This window comes from Haliotis asinina, chromosome 3, assembly GCF_037392515.1.
Source record: "Haliotis asinina isolate JCU_RB_2024 chromosome 3, JCU_Hal_asi_v2, whole genome shotgun sequence".
Lineage (NCBI taxonomy): Eukaryota > Metazoa > Mollusca > Gastropoda > Lepetellida > Haliotidae > Haliotis > Haliotis asinina.
The window spans coordinates 32143322-32159655 of record NC_090282.1 but is presented as its reverse complement, the minus strand read 5'-3'; the positions used below and the strand labels follow the sequence as shown (position 1 = coordinate 32159655).

The 16334-nt window shown below is 39.4% G+C and overlaps 1 protein-coding gene across 2 annotated transcripts in view; it reads right to left on the bottom strand.

Moving 5' to 3' along the window:
* Positions 1–15681, bottom strand: part of LOC137277821 (potassium voltage-gated channel protein Shaw-like) — a 138201-nt gene extending 122520 nt beyond the window's left edge. The window contains exon 1 of one of the 2 annotated variants that reach the window (XM_067809776.1): positions 15337–15681. The gene's annotated coding sequence lies outside the window, so the exon portion shown is untranslated. The remainder of the gene's footprint in view (positions 1–15336) is intronic. The other variant, XM_067809775.1, reaches the window with a different exon arrangement.
* Positions 15682–16334: the final 653 nt, after the last annotated feature.

Sequence of the window (16334 nt, the reverse complement as noted above, 5' to 3'; positions counted from 1 at the left end):
TAGTAGTCTTATAGTAGTCTTATAGTAATAGTACTAGAACTAGAGGAGTCGTAGTAACAGTAGTAGTCTTATAGTAATAGTACTAGAACTAGAGGAGTCGTAGTAACAGTAGTAGTCTTATAGTAGTCTTATAGTAATAGTACTAGAACTAGACGAGTCGTAGTAACAGTAGTAGTCTTATAGTAATAGTACTAGAACTAGAGGAGTCGTAGTAACAGTAGTAGTCTTATAGTAGTCTTATAGTAATAGTACTAGAACTAGACGAGTCGTAGTAACAGTAGTAGTCTTATAGTAATAGTACTAGAACTAGAGGAGTCGTAGTAACAGTAGTAGTCTTATAGTAATAGTACTAGAACTAGAGGAGTCGTAGTAACAGTAGTAGTCTTATAGTAATAGTACTAGAACTAGAGGAGTCGTAGTAACAGTTGTCGTCTTATAGTAGTCTTATAGTAATAGTACTAGAACTAGACGAGTCGTAGTAACAGTAGTAGTCTTATAGTAATAGTACTAGAACTAGAGGAGTCGTAGTAACAGTAGTAGTCTTATAGTAATAGTACTAGAACTAGAGGAGTCGTAGTAACAGTAGTAGTCTTATAGTAATAGTACTAGAACTAGAGGAGTCGTAGTAACAGTAGTAGTCTTATAGTAGTCTTATAGTAATAGTACTAGAACTAGAGGAGTCGTAGTAACAGTAGTAGTCTTATAGTAATAGTACTAGAACTAGAGGAGTCGTAGTAACAGTAGTAGTCTTATAGTAGTCTTATAGTAATAGTACTAGAACTAGACGAGTCGTAGTAACAGTAGTAGTCTTATAGTAATAGTACTAGAACTAGAGGAGTTGTAGTAACAGTAGTAGTCTTATAGTAATAGTACTAGAACTAGAGGAGTCGTAGTAACAGTAGTAGTCTTATAGTAATAGTACTAGAACTAGACGAGTCGTAGTAACAGTAGTAGTCTTGTAGTAGTCTTATAGTAATAGTACTAGAACTAGAGGAGTCGTAGTAACAGTAGTAGTCTTATAGTAATAGTACTAGAACTAGAGGAGTCGTAGTAACAGTAGTAGTCTTATAGTAATAGTACTAGAACTAGAGGAGTCGTAGTAACAGTAGTAGTCTTATAGTAATAGTACTAGAACTAGAGGAGTCGTAGTAACAGTAGTAGTCTTATAGTAATAGTACTAGAACTAGACGAGTCGTAGTAACAGTAGTAGTCTTATAGTAATAGTACTAGAACTAGAGGAGTCGTAGTAACAGTAGTAGTCTTATAGTAATGGCACTAGAACTAGAGGAGTCGTAGTAACAGTAGTAGTCTTATAGTAATGGTACTAGAACTAGAGGAGTCGTAGTAACAGTAGTAGTCTTATAGTAATAGTACTAGAACTAGAGGAGTCGTAGTAACAGTAGTAGTCTTGTAGTAGTCTTATAGTAATAGTACTAGAACTAGAGGAGTCGTAGTAACAGTAGTAGTCTTATAGTAATAGTACTAGAACTAGAGGAGTCGTAGTAACAGTAGTAGTCTTATAGTAATAGTACTAGAACTAGACGAGTCGTAGTAACAGTAGTAGTCTTATAGTAATAGTACTAGAACTAGAGGAGTCGTAGTAACAGTAGTAGTCTTATAGTAATAGTACTAGAACTAGAGGAGTCGTAGTAACAGTAGTAGTCTTATAGTAATAGTACTAGAACTAGAGGAGTCGTAGTAACAGTAGTAGTCTTATAGTAATAGTACTAGAACTAGACGAGTCGTAGTAACAGTAGTAGTCTTATAGTAATGGTACTAGAACTAGAGGAGTCGTAGTAACAGTAGTAGTCTTATAGTAATGGTGCTAGAACTAGAGGAGTCGTAGTAACAGTAGTAGTCTTATAGTAATGGTGCTAGAACTAGAGGAGTCGTAGTAACAGTAGTAGTCTTATAGTAATAGTACTAGAACTAGAGGAGTCGTAGTAACAGTAGTAGTCTTATAGTAATAGTTCTAGAACTAGAGGAGTCGTAGTAACAGTAGTAGTCTTATAGTAATAGTACTAGAACTAGAGGAGTCGTAGTAACAGTAGTAGTCTTATAGTAATAGTACTAGAACTAGAGGAGTCGTAGTAACAGTAGTAGTCTTATAGTAATGGTACTAGAACTAGAGGAGTCGTAGTAACAGTAGTAGTCTTATAGTAATAGTACTAGAACTAGAGGAGTCGTAGTAACAGTAGTAGTCTTATAGTAATAGTACTAGAACTAGAGGAGTCGTAGTAACAGTAGTAGTCTTATAGTAATAGTACTAGAACTAGAGGAGTCGTAGTAACAGTAGTAGTCTTATAGTAATAGTACTAGAACTAGACGAGTCGTAGTAACAGTAGTAGTCTTGTAGTAGTCTTATAGTAATAGTACTAGAACTAGAGGAGTCGCAGTAACAGTAGTAGTCTTATAGTAATAGTACTAGAACTAGAGGAGTCGTAGTAACAGTAGTAGTCTTATAGTAATAGTACTAGAACTAGAGGAGTCGTAGTAACAGTAGTAGTCTTATAGTAATAGTACTAGAACTAGAGGAGTCGTAGTAACAGTAGTAGTCTTATAGTAATAGTACTAGAACTAGAGGAGTCGTAGTAACAGTAGTAGTCTTATAGTAATGGTACTAGAACTAGAGGAGTCGTAGTAACAGTAGTAGTCTTATAGTAATGGTACTAGAACTAGAGGAGTCGTAGTAACAGTAGTAGTCTTATAGTAATAGTACTAGAACTAGAGGAGTCGTAGTAACAGTAGTAGTCTTATAGTAATAGTACTAGAACTAGAGGAGTCGTAGTAACAGTAGTAGTCTTATAGTAATGGTACTAGAACTAGAGGAGTCGTAGTAACAGTAGTAGTCTTATAGTAATGGTACTAGAACTAGAGGAGTCGTAGTAACAGTAGTAGTCTTATAGTAATAGTACTAGAACTAGAGGAGTCGTAGTAACAGTAGTAGTCTTATAGTAATAGTACTAGAACTAGAGGAGTCGTAGTAACAGTAGTAGTCTTATAGTAATGGTACTAGAACTAGAGGAGTCGTAGTAACAGTAGTAGTCTTATAGTAATGGTGCTAGAACTAGAGGAGTCGTAGTAACAGTAGTAGTCTTATAGTAATGGTGCTAGAACTAGAGGAGTCGTAGTAACAGTAGTAGTCTTATAGTAATGGTACTAGAACTAGAGGAGTCGTAGTAACAGTAGTAGTCTTATAGTAATAGTACTAGAACTAGAGGAGTCGTAGTAACAGTAGTAGTCTTATAGTAATGGTACTAGAACTAGAGGAGTCGTAGTAACAGTAGTAGTCTTATAGTAATGGTACTAGAACTAGAGGAGTCGTAGTAACAGTAGTAGTCTTATAGTAATAGTACTAGAACTAGAGGAGTCGTAGTAACAGTAGTAGTCTTATAGTAATAGTACTAGAACTAGAGGAGTCGTAGTAACAGTAGTAGTCTTATAGTAATAGTACTAGAACTAGAGGAGTCGTAGTAACAGTAGTAGTCTTATAGTAATGGTACTAGAACTAGAGGAGTCGTAGTAACAGTAGTAGTCTTATAGTAATGGTACTAGAACTAGAGGAGTCGTAGTAACAGTAGTAGTCTTATAGTAATAGTACTAGAACTAGAGGAGTCGTAGTAACAGTAGTAGTCTTATAGTAATAGTACTAGAACTAGAGGAGTCGTAGTAACAGTTGTCGTCTTATAGTAGTCTTATAGTAATAGTACTAGAACTAGACGAGTCGTAGTAACAGTAGTAGTCTTATAGTAATAGTACTAGAACTAGAGGAGTCGTAGTAACAGTAGTAGTCTTATAGTAATAGTACTAGAACTAGAGGAGTCGTAGTAACAGTAGTAGTCTTATAGTAATAGTACTAGAACTAGAGGAGTCGTAGTAACAGTAGTAGTCTTATAGTAGTCTTATAGTAATAGTACTAGAACTAGAGGAGTCGTAGTAACAGTAGTAGTCTTATAGTAATAGTACTAGAACTAGAGGAGTCGTAGTAACAGTAGTAGTCTTATAGTAGTCTTATAGTAATAGTACTAGAACTAGACGAGTCGTAGTAACAGTAGTAGTCTTATAGTAATAGTACTAGAACTAGAGGAGTCGTAGTAACAGTAGTAGTCTTATAGTAATAGTACTAGAACTAGAGGAGTCGTAGTAACAGTAGTAGTCTTGTAGTAGTCTTATAGTAATAGTACTAGAACTAGAGGAGTCGTAGTAACAGTAGTAGTCTTATAGTAATAGTACTAGAACTAGAGGAGTCGTAGTAACAGTAGTAGTCTTATAGTAGTCTTTTAGTAATAGTACTAGAACTAGACGAGTCGTAGTAACAGTAGTAGTCTTATAGTAATAGTACTAGAACTAGAGGAGTCGTAGTAACAGTAGTAGTCTTATAGTAATAGTACTAGAACTAGAGGAGTCGTAGTAACAGTAGTAGTCTTATAGTAATAGTACTAGAACTAGAGGAGTCGTAGTAACAGTAGTAGTCTTATAGTAATAGTACTAGAACTAGACGAGTCGTAGTAACAGTAGTAGTCTTATAGTAATGGTACTAGAACTAGAGGAGTCGTAGTAGTTCGTAAAAGTTGCATTAGCTTTAGTAGATGTAGTAGTAGATGTAGTCGTAGTGGGAGTCACTGGGTGGGTTGAGTATATCGGGGGACACCAGAATGTCAGCAGTAGTAGTAGTAGTAGTAGTAGTAGTAGTAGTAGTAGTAGTAGTAGTAGTAGTAGTAGTCGTCGTTGTCGTCGTCGTCGTCGTCGTCGTCGTCGTCGTCGTCGTGGTGGTGGTGGTGGTGGTAGTAGTAGTAGTAGTAGTAGTGGTGGTAGTGGTGGTGGTAGTAGTAGTAGTAGTAGTAGTGGTGGTGGTGGTAGTAGTAGGAGGAGGAGGAGGAGGAGGTGGGGGAGGAGGGAGAGTAGATGTAGTTGCATCAGTGGTTATCAAGAGTAGCAGCAGTAGATCCTATTGTAGTTGTCAGTAGTACTAAGGCAACATACTGAAATATGTTAAAGAATTATACATGACTCTTTTACCTGAACGTTGGACGCACAGTACATACAGCAAGAAATAACGGATGACAAGTCTGGCTGTATTCCTGTCAGCAGTTAGGATGATGACAGTCAGCATTGGGGAGCAGTCCAGAGACCCCATAAAGCGTTCGTAACATTACGCCATTCGTAAGTCCACCGTAAAGTGTAGCGGGTACGATAGATGGATAGATCGATGGGTCGGGACCCAGGACATGAGAACAATCGAGCAGCTGCAGTACTAACCCTGTACTTCATCATCAGCTCAGTACATAGTCCGCCAGCATATCTACCTTTTCACACCTGGTATCAATTAGCTATTGAATATCAGTTGAATTTATTAGGGATGTTTCTAACATGCATTTCTGCATTGCCGAGGCTGTCTCCAGTAGAATAGCTGCTGCATCGGTGGCTACAATGACATATCAGTTTGTTGCTGAATGAATCAAGCTTCACTCGGCAATATTACAGATTGTTGCTTAGTAAATCTAATTTGACACGGATAACTGTAATATTATATACACTGGCTGAGTAATCAAGTTTGACACTGGGGTCACCTACGTCACACTGATGAATGATTGACGTTTATACCCCATTCAGCAATACTACAATGGTTGTTAAGCGACTAGAGCCAGGAGTGAATATTGGAAAAGTAAAAATCATGGCAAGTAACACCTGGTCCATTCATATACTTCACACATCTATTTCGTCCCTTACCCCAAAAGGAAGGTGTTTCTCGGGATGGACAAGGGTGGACATTCTTTGCACATATGTTCCATATATCCTGGGGTAGGTTACCCAATTTCGAGGCTTGTGTGAACATTGTAAGATAACTAGTCATTACATCTTACTTTTGTCACATCATACATGTGAACGTGCTTGGTCTGAGCCAAGTTAAGGCAACATAACACAGTACCACAATGAACTTATGACCGACACATGCACCTTGTGCGTGATAAGGGAACGCAACCTGAACTAGGCCACCCGGAACATCTGATGATAACAAATGTACAATGTGGTCCTTAAACGAGCAAGACATTTCTTACTCTTGTGTCCACCCGCCTCTCGTCTTCAACTAAATCATCTGAAAGAAGGATGTACTTAACAGAATTAAACCGTAGAGATAAATCGATTCGAAAAAATGTCAACTTTAAACCACTATGTCCAGAATAATAAGCTTGCTCCTTCAACACTTATCTGCACGGACGTCATCAAGGACAAGCATTAAATCAAACTGCTTTCATAGGTCCGCTAGGAGCCGATGTTGACTTTGTATAAACCCTGCAATAAAAGCCACATATTCAGGCTTCTTCCAATCCGCTTGTGGCTCCAGGTTCTAACTATTGCTGGTTCGATCGATTTCGGTGAGCTGTAGCCGCAGTGCTGCGGGTCGAGTTGAGCACTTTAATGTGTCGTTTTTTATTTCAGGATCAATCAACCCGCCCAAAATGTCACCCTCTCCCGCTCAATATGTGAAAAATACCCAATAATCTGTTAGAAGGAGGTGGTATGGTCTTTCGCAATTAAAACAGACCACCAACAAAACTATTTTGTTTTTTTTTGAAAGCTTTCCTCGTTTCGTTATTTATTTATGAGGCTGAAGTCTTCCCTGTAGCTATGTTCGTATGTAAGACGATACCTCGGATGTTCCTGTAATGTTATCTGAATTTGCAATTAAATTACAACCCAAGACATACCACTGTAAAACCTTGTACCGCAATCTGGTTTGAAAGTCGAAAGAATCTGGTTTAGAGACCAGATTTTGTGACTAGTATTTTCATCATTCTTCTTAAAACCTCAACCTAAAAAACTCGAAGACTGAGAACTGTTTCTATCCACCGCACCGATAAACATTTTAGGTGGGTATGACTCAAATATTCTCGTTTTGACTCACCTTCAATTATTCAGGGAATAATACGCCTTATATACGAGAGTGAGTCAAAGAGAGACTATAAACTGGTCAAATGGAATAAATACATGGATTCATTTGCCACTACAGCGTCGTTTCGGATGCATCCATCTCTAACATGGCATATATTTTCTTTCGCCCAAAGCTGTTGTTTGATTGGATGGCTATATTAATCGCCATCTTGACTTAAAAGACTCTAAACGATAATATGGCGGCGAATGGGTACAAGGTATTTAATAGAAAGAATTTGAATTCAAATTGATTTTTTGACGAGATCTGCTAAGGGTACACAAGTCACTCATCTGATATTCGGGACAAATGATCTCGGCTAAAGACAAGGGAGCAGGTCGAGCGTTCGATACATTCTTTGATTGCAGAAACAAACCCCTACATCCATAGAAAGCTACTGAATACATGTAAATACAGAAAATAACCCTGATGCAGATTTCAAAGGCAAAGGGGAACAAAATACAGGTGAAGACGTCACTCATGTAGCTTTTGAAAATTAAACATTGTTCTTCAGGTGAAACACATTCAACCGTTGCTTCTTTTTGCACACACACACACACACACACACACACACACACACACACACACACACACACACACACACACACACACACACTCACACACACACACACACACACTCACATACCAGTCTCTCATTATGGAATTTTGTCCCAAATCCAAGTTGGGAGATGGTCCCCTGAAATTTCAAGTGAAACCTACAGGAATGGGATTATCCATACTCAATGGAAATGTTGGATCCAAAACAAAGGCACATGCTCCTGACACACGCAAGGGCGGCAACTCTGCACAACAAGCTGCGGTACCTTAAACGATTGGAAATTCCTAGACTCCCACAGTGCTGTTGCTCATGATCTCCTCGAAATCATACAATCGACTACGCTGTTGACAGACATTTCTCGTGAATATGGAGGAGTTCTGTTGAGCAGGAACGGGATAGGGGTTTATACTTCTGAACCTTAAATGCCTGGATTTGAACTCATATAACCCTACGGAGAATAATCATATCGATAAATATATAGCTAGATATAATCGAAAGAAAGTGTGTGACTGAGTGGAGTTTACGTCCCTTTTAGAAATATTCCAGCGACATCGAGGTGGGGCACGCCAGAAATGGGTTTCACATATTGTGCCCATGAAGAACCCGTGTCTTCAGCGTGACCACCGAACGCTTTAACCACAAGGCTACCCAGATGCAAAGACTATTTAAAATTCGCAACATATGACAGCACAGCAAACGTAATTAGTGAAGAAAATCTGTACTGGCAAACTGACGTTGACCTAGTTAAGGAAAATCGGAATATCGATCATGTGGAATGTACATACATGCCTTAATGAGTGAAATATCACATCGGTGCAACAACGTTACGTCGGCTGTCGTCAAATTCAATAGATCACGAGAAGGATAATTTGGAGAACACTCTCACAACCATGGCCCTGCTAGCTGTAACACCAAACCCCATCGAGCATATGTACTTCGGCTTGCACTGCTGTAGGCTTTGAGTTTAACAATGGTTGTCATTGTAGGGTGGCTTCTAATCAAATCCTGACCCCGAAGCCCACTAATATACCTACAATACGCAGTGTTTGGTTCAGAATAAACATTATAACACATCTGCACTGATTGTGTGTGCCGTCAAGCCCCGGGTTTAAAGTGATGAGGCTCAATGAAATAACCATCCGCCTCAGGGGATATAGTTCCAGTTCGTCCGAGCAGCGTTCGACATCTCTCTTCCTGTTCTCTGGTCTGGAGCTCATCCATCAGCTTTCTCTTCCGCGTCAGGTGAAACAGCTTGTACGATAGGCACGACCACCTCGCCATGACAACATAGGAACTACTTTTGTGGATTTCCACTCTCTGGGACAATGATGAATATTCTTCAAGAAATACATATCCTGCTGCCAGTAGAGATTGCAAGAGTAACTACTTATTCATGGGGTATAAAATATCTGAGACATATTACATTCTAATTTCATTTCAATACTTTTTGGATTTGCATTTGTATCCTAACTAGACAATTCCATGAATATGATCAGAGCATTTACAAAATATCTAATAAAAAGGTGTAAAATTATTCAAGTATTCCATTCATATACTCTTGTAAGTATCTTGAATATATTAGTTACGTTATAACACATGTCTCTTAGCTCAAACGTTTAAATTACAGAATGATGTGAATATAATATAAACAAAATGAATGTATGTGCATCGCGATCGTTTAATTTGACCTTGTGGAGAATATAAATACATTGTTGACGCAATAAACATTGGTACCCTGACCTCATTTCCAATAGAATAGCCAGACTGATCTGTACAAATCCCATTTTTGCCTACGGAAATATATATCCTTTCCTTGCCATGAAATGAAATAGCAGTACCTATTTATACAGACGCAAACGACAGATTTTAAATATTTAATGCTAAACAATTGGCTATCTCGTGAAACCTGCTATCACAGAAGACGAAGTATGAACTAATCCCCAATTCCAATAATGGCTCCAGCGTGTTGACTGAAGGATAGTCGTAGAAGAGTAACACTTACGCGACTTGTAACATGCGTGTGGGGAATAGCTTCTGGTTTCAGCCGAGTGGGCGGAGAGAAGTTCTAATGAAATCGAAGGTATTATTTTGCTATATGAAAACAATATTTCTGTTCAGCACAATGCCATCTAACATACGATGTGTCTGGGTGTCGACAACTTGGGCCTAAACCCCGCTGTTGAATCAATATCTAAGGAGTCTATGGTTGAAAAACAGATGATGAAAGGTTTACGGGCGAACTTTGTGTGGTTTATAATACCCAATCAGGACGCTCATTTCTGAAAGTCAGTCAGCAGTTAATTTCTAAAAACATGTATTGTTAAAGGGTATGTTCTATATTCGATAATGTCTTTCTAATAGATAGACAGAAACGTTTTTCAAACTTAACAAATATGCCTGGGACTGCATGGTGTGCTAAACCAGACTGCCGTTGCTGATGATTTGTGTTACACCTATACCTATCTAAAACAGACACGTAGCATAACAACAGATTACTATTCTCTGACACTGACGACCGACATTAGAATTTCCATATATCATAGTAACGATAAAGGATATGCTTTGCATTTAAGAGTGTCTTGTAGATGATCAACAGACGAATTCCAACGATCACTTACAACCTTGGTTCAGTAGACGCTACATTTGACTCAACAAACTGATGATGAGTGGACACAATTTATAGAGCTCCAGAGGCACCTTCAGTAATCAAATGTTTGAAATGTTTGAGCATTCTATTCTGGTGAGTAATATAATAGTACTATAAATTAGAGTTTGAATGGTCGATGGTCAACTTAAATACCATTTTAATGCGAACTATTGTTCTTTGAAATTGGATCATCCGATAGACACGAGAGAGAGGGAGAGAGAGGGGGGGAGAGAGGGTTTTCACAACTGATGTTTAGTGTAATGCTTAAACTACCGGTACTACTATAAGCTATGGAGATACAGACCCGGTTTAAACGTCCGACACACAATCGTATGATATAGTTATATCACGTCTCTGCATATGGCCAGCATAAGGTTACACGAAATATACCCTGAAATATACACATGACAATACCTACATTATGCTCCATACAGCAAATCCCTCAACATCAACCCCGACATAATAAGACCATACTAGACATAGGGCAGCAGGCGTGGTAATTCGAATAATGTCATAAAATCTCATTGAACTTCGTTCTAAATATGTCATAAAATGCAATAAGGATGTGAAACAAATATGTAAGACTTGTGGAGTTTTACAACGGGACCAGCTCCTGGCAGCGGAGGACAATTCTGACATTGTTCTGGCATAGCCCAGCTTCCATGGCATTTAGAGTAGAGTCATTGTTGGCCGCCATCACCTTCCCACAGATCCTGAATAATGTAGCACACTGTAAAACTATACAACACAGAGTAGCGGAATCGATCCGTAAAACAAATTGAAAATAGCACATAGATTCAGCAGTGACGGACTGATCCGGTAGACGTGAGAAGAATCACTCAATACGCTATCACAATTGGAATATTACCAATCATATTTATGAGGGCATGTCTAAACATTGATCCATTAGGAAACTGATTTCATTCTAGTTTCGGGGTAAATGATCATTCTCATGTTAAACGCTTCCATCAACTCCATATGGTTGTTCTGGTTAGAAGAAGTCATTTTCTTAACGTTACAACAAATCCGTCACCTGTGCTTAAAGAAGTAGGCATCACGTTTTTCACCCCAAACAACCCGATTTCAAATGCTCCTCACATTTACTGCATTTGCCAAAGCTTTGTTTAGGTATTAAACAAATAACTACTGATGTTGTAGCCATGATATGTACTTCATGTGACCTGTCAATAATGAAAGCTCGGCTGCAACTATGCTACCATACCACAATCAATCAGATCAGGATCACGACCGTTTGTAGAAGACAATGTTGCCGCATGAATGCATGAAGAAGTTATTCTAATACAGAAACATGAATGATATATGCAGTTAGTACTATATGCTAACATGCGTAAATATATGCAGTTATCACTATATAATAATATGAGTAATATATGCAGTTACCATTATACAGTAACCTGAGTGGAATAAGCAGTTATCAAAATACAGTAGCACGGGTAATATAGGCAGTAGCACGAGCATTAAAAGCCACAGGCATCAGTGCAACATATTCCATACACACCGTTGTTGCCTTAATGTGGAAGCAGTTATACAGGGCCATAAGTATCGGTGCAACACATTCCGTGAGTTTTGTTGTTGCTATTATAAGTCATATACAGAGTCATAAAAACAAAGCAACATTTTTCATATTTGCTGTTGCCTGAATGACCATAGTTTAAGCTTGAGAAGCATGTTGTATAAACACTGCTGCAACAGAAATTCCTAAAACGTTTGTAGCAGAATTTGGCTGTGGACAATTATTTTCATATTCTGTTGACGTTGCTGGACACAAACTGTCATATATCCATAAAAATTATAATCCGAGCATCTATTTTGTTTGTTTTTTTAAGTCCAATATTTAGTGCACTGAGGTCTTGTTGTCATGGAAACCATTACTCGCATGCAGTACCAATGTAATAATAAACGTGAGTGAGTGATCTGTGAGAGCACGCATGAGCGATCATCACCAATGGATTAAGCGTTGCATGAACCGCTACTGTCAGTAAGGCATGGTATCATAAGCAGCAACGTAGAATATAAGCAAAAATACAGCATGGCAGTTTGTGTTAGAGTCACGTGTCGTCATGATCAATAATGCAGCATGGTAAATCGCATCAATATGACATGTTATCAAGAAAAATAATACAGCATGTCAGTTTGTGTCAGAATGAAATGTTATCATGAGCAATAATGTAGCATGGCTGTTTGAATCGGTCTGAAATGTTATCATAAACTATAATACAATATGGTAGCTTGCGTCATAATACAACATAGTATTTAGAGTGGGTATAAAATGTTATCATGAGCAATAAGGCAACCTGTCAATGTAATCTATACAATACGCTATTGCGGGAAATAATACAATGAGTCAGCAAGTTTTTGTCAGCACGAAATGTTATCATGAGTGATATTACAATATGGCAGTTTGTGTTCCTGTGACAAGATATCATGAGCAATAATGCAGCATGTCAGTTTGCATCAATATGACACGTTGTCATGAGTAATAATACAACATGGCAGTTTGCGTCAGTATGACATGCTGCCATGAGCAATAACGTAGCATGAGAGTTTGTGTTAGAGTGACATGTTATCATGAGCAATAATACAACAAAGTATTTTTCATCATGGTCTATTTTCATTAGCAATGATGCAGCATTTCCGACGGTATCAGTTTGTTACCAAAAGCAGTAATGCAGCATGGGTGTCTGGTCAAGCATATAGTTTGTGTCTGAACCAGACAAAGGTATGACAATCACAATGTTTGATAGCATTGGTAACGATTTCTACACGTTGGCTAACAATCAGCATGGTCATCCATCGCAACTAGCATATAGATCAGAATGCTTGACTCAGGCAAATGTGTACATGGTCATCAGATGTCTTGTGTGGTCACTCAGTCCGAATGGTTGGCCTAGCGAGACTAGCGAGACAGTGGTTCACATGACAGACATCGCAATGTGTTCGTATAATAAGGATTTATAGCCTTTAGAAACCTTATAAAAAGTTGTGACATCGCAGCCATGTAGATCACGCTTTTGCTACTCTCGCATAAACTCCAATTCCGAATATCAGAAACCTGTCCCTATCCCACATTCACGAGTACACATTCAGTGACATCATCAACTCGATAAAGCTGTTAATCTTCTCGAAGGCAATGCCCGATTCACGAATACCAGTTACATTCATACACAATCCCAAAACCTGATTATCTGAATTTTGTCCTTAAATCTCACATACTACCTATAACAGAAGCTGTACAGTAAACACACGCATGGAGTTTGCCATTAATCATTTACCCCTAGGACAGCCAGCTTGCACTGCACGACCAGCTCGCACCACACGAAACGGGTCGCTGCTTTGAAATTTTCCACCTGTGTGCACTAGAAGTATATCTTTCTAATCGAAATTGTCTACAAAACGTCACCAAAAGCGCGACCAGCACAACAGTGTTGAATTACAAACGGCATATAAAATCAATACTTCTCTTGCCATTACAAGCATATGTGGCATCTAATATCACAGATATAATAAGGTTTTAAAGCAGTGCCTGACAAAATATTTATGACAACGTTGTAACATGAACGCCCATTTTAGAATACAAAATACTGGTGCATTGTGCCTGATGCCTTCGACACCCCGAGATCCTTGATGTGTAAGCCAAGATCCTCGAATGTTTTCACAATCCAGAAATCCTGCCAAACCCTGCTTAAACCTTGTCTCTCGCCGTGTATACTTTCACATGCATCACACTACCATATGTTATTAATGATGAAGCAACGTAATTAACCATACAAAATATGCTCCATTTGAAAATACCGTACGAATGACGTATCTTTGGCATGTAAGCGCCCAGGGCATCGATGTTGTAACCGGCTTGGTGTTTACAACAAAATGTCGTCTGCTGTAATCTGCCTCGAGATCAACAACAGATTTCCACCTACATTCATGTCTAACAGAACACGGCGTGTAGCTGATTTCAGACCAATAATATGGAAGGGAACACCTGCTATTTCGTTTATATCCTCGCACATGACATCATCATTTGTGCATTTGGGTTTATCGAATCGGAACCAGTAACACTGCTACACAGTATAATAGGAAGTCTGAAACACCACGTTGTAAACGGAATTATTCAATGAAAAATAATCACATTACCTTGCTGAATATCGTTATCCGGTAAATGCGTAACCTGTCGTCTGCATCTATTGCCTCCTGTTTGTGTCGTCTGCCAACATGGAGGCCATGTTTTGACAGCTACTGGGAAAACGAACCTGATCTAAATTCCTTTAGTCCCACATCAGCAGTTGAAATCAATAGAAGGGTCTCGCGTCCTCATACACTGAATCGACTGCTGAAACTGCACAATCGCCATCAATCTGACCCGGTACAGTCACGGCGCGACAGACAGATGGACACACAAGTTAAGCACATCCATGCTTCGCCATCGACAAGAGAAGATGTCCGTAGCCAAATTGACACAAATTCTGCTTCCATTCCTTCACAAGTTCAAGGATGTTCGGAAGGACCACACGAAAGAGTTTAATTTATGCACCATCTATGGAACATGTTACTACCAATACTGGGAAACCTTTGCTTCACAAGGTCACTCGATACAAGACCAATATTTATGCATCAATAAAAACATTTAGCCCCGATCTGCAGCATCCCCTTACTAGAAAAGAAGCGGTCTACGTCTGAAATATAAATTTTAATTTATGCACGCATAGAGTGTTTAGACATAGGGAAAGTGTAGAATGGGCTACTGTGATGCTGACGTTTGGAGCGTTGGTGCAGGGCCTGTATGCCCCAGGGTTGTCATTGGGACCCCGGGTAGAGGTAGATGGCTTGGCGAAGATGCGGAATAGCTTATATAAGTCTACTTTGAATGAATATATTATGGTAATGGTAGAAGATGACAGGTGAGGAAGTCGGAGCTGAAGGCTAAAGGGAATCAGCATCGCCATACAGACTGGCTAATACAATTTTGCCCTAATAAGTCCGTCTTTTAGTCTCTTCTAGGGGATGAGATGACGATCACCTCATAATGAGGAATCAATGCCCTGATCTGACGGCGAATAGCATGGTGTTGGGGGAGGTGAAAGAGGAGGTGGTCGCCAGCTTCAGTCCCCGATATGGAGGCAGCAGACGATTTGGGGGAAGATGGCGGAACTCGGAAGACTGAGAGTCAGGAATAAACCTTACCTGTGGGTATAAGAATTGTAAGGGAATCCAGTGTTCCTCCACTCTGGCCTTCTCTCGTCCTCTGGTTCCTTACAACACGGTGTCGCCCGGGCTGGTCACGTGATCAATTATGGCGGTGACGTCGTGCCACTCATTAAGTCGGTATTGTAGTCCAGTAGGGAAGCTTGAGGCGTTCTCCACAGATCCCGGAACCAAACCTGCACCACGGACTGAGATAGACGCCCTGGACTGGAATCAGTCGAGCGGAACGTTCCTCATCGATCGCTTCATAGAGACAGGATGAGGCCAGACTTGTTCAGTGGCCACCATTGGCTAATCTGTCCCCTTGCCTGTTTCGCCATTATACAGTGCCAGGGAAAGGTGCTACTGCGCATGCTGGTGCCATAGGAAGCCATGCAGGCTGTCCATACTTGGGTGTTTGTGCGACACGTTCAGGTGATTAGGAATATCGATTGGTGACAATTCCTCACACAGAACGTAGTGCTTGGGGGACAGCGCAGAGTCTAACAACCGGAGCTGTGGATCTTCACACTTAAAGTAGGAGTTCGAATCCTATTAGAGAAACGTGTTTTGAAGATTGCCTATGTTGTCTTATACGTTTAGACGGGTGTCTAATGAATCGCTTCTCAAATTCTTCTTTGTGTCAGATGAACTAGGCTTTTCTTGCGTATATGGGACACAGATTCCTAAAAGTATCAGGAATACAGTTTCATCACCAGGTGTAAACGATGATGTTGGAAGGGGTTCGTGAGTGAGTATGCTGTTACGCCGCTTTAAACAATGTTTCAGCAATAATACGGCGGAAAATGACACCATAAATTACGTCCATATGGGGAATAGAATCAGGACCTTCGTCCTGACGAGTGAGCACCTTACACACTTGGCAACCCCATCGCTTCTAATTTTTCGAATTGGATTGGAGTGTACGTCTAATGTTGACGTGCTGAAATGATGCTGAAGTGCGATGCGGGCAGAGATGATATTAGCATAATGCATAA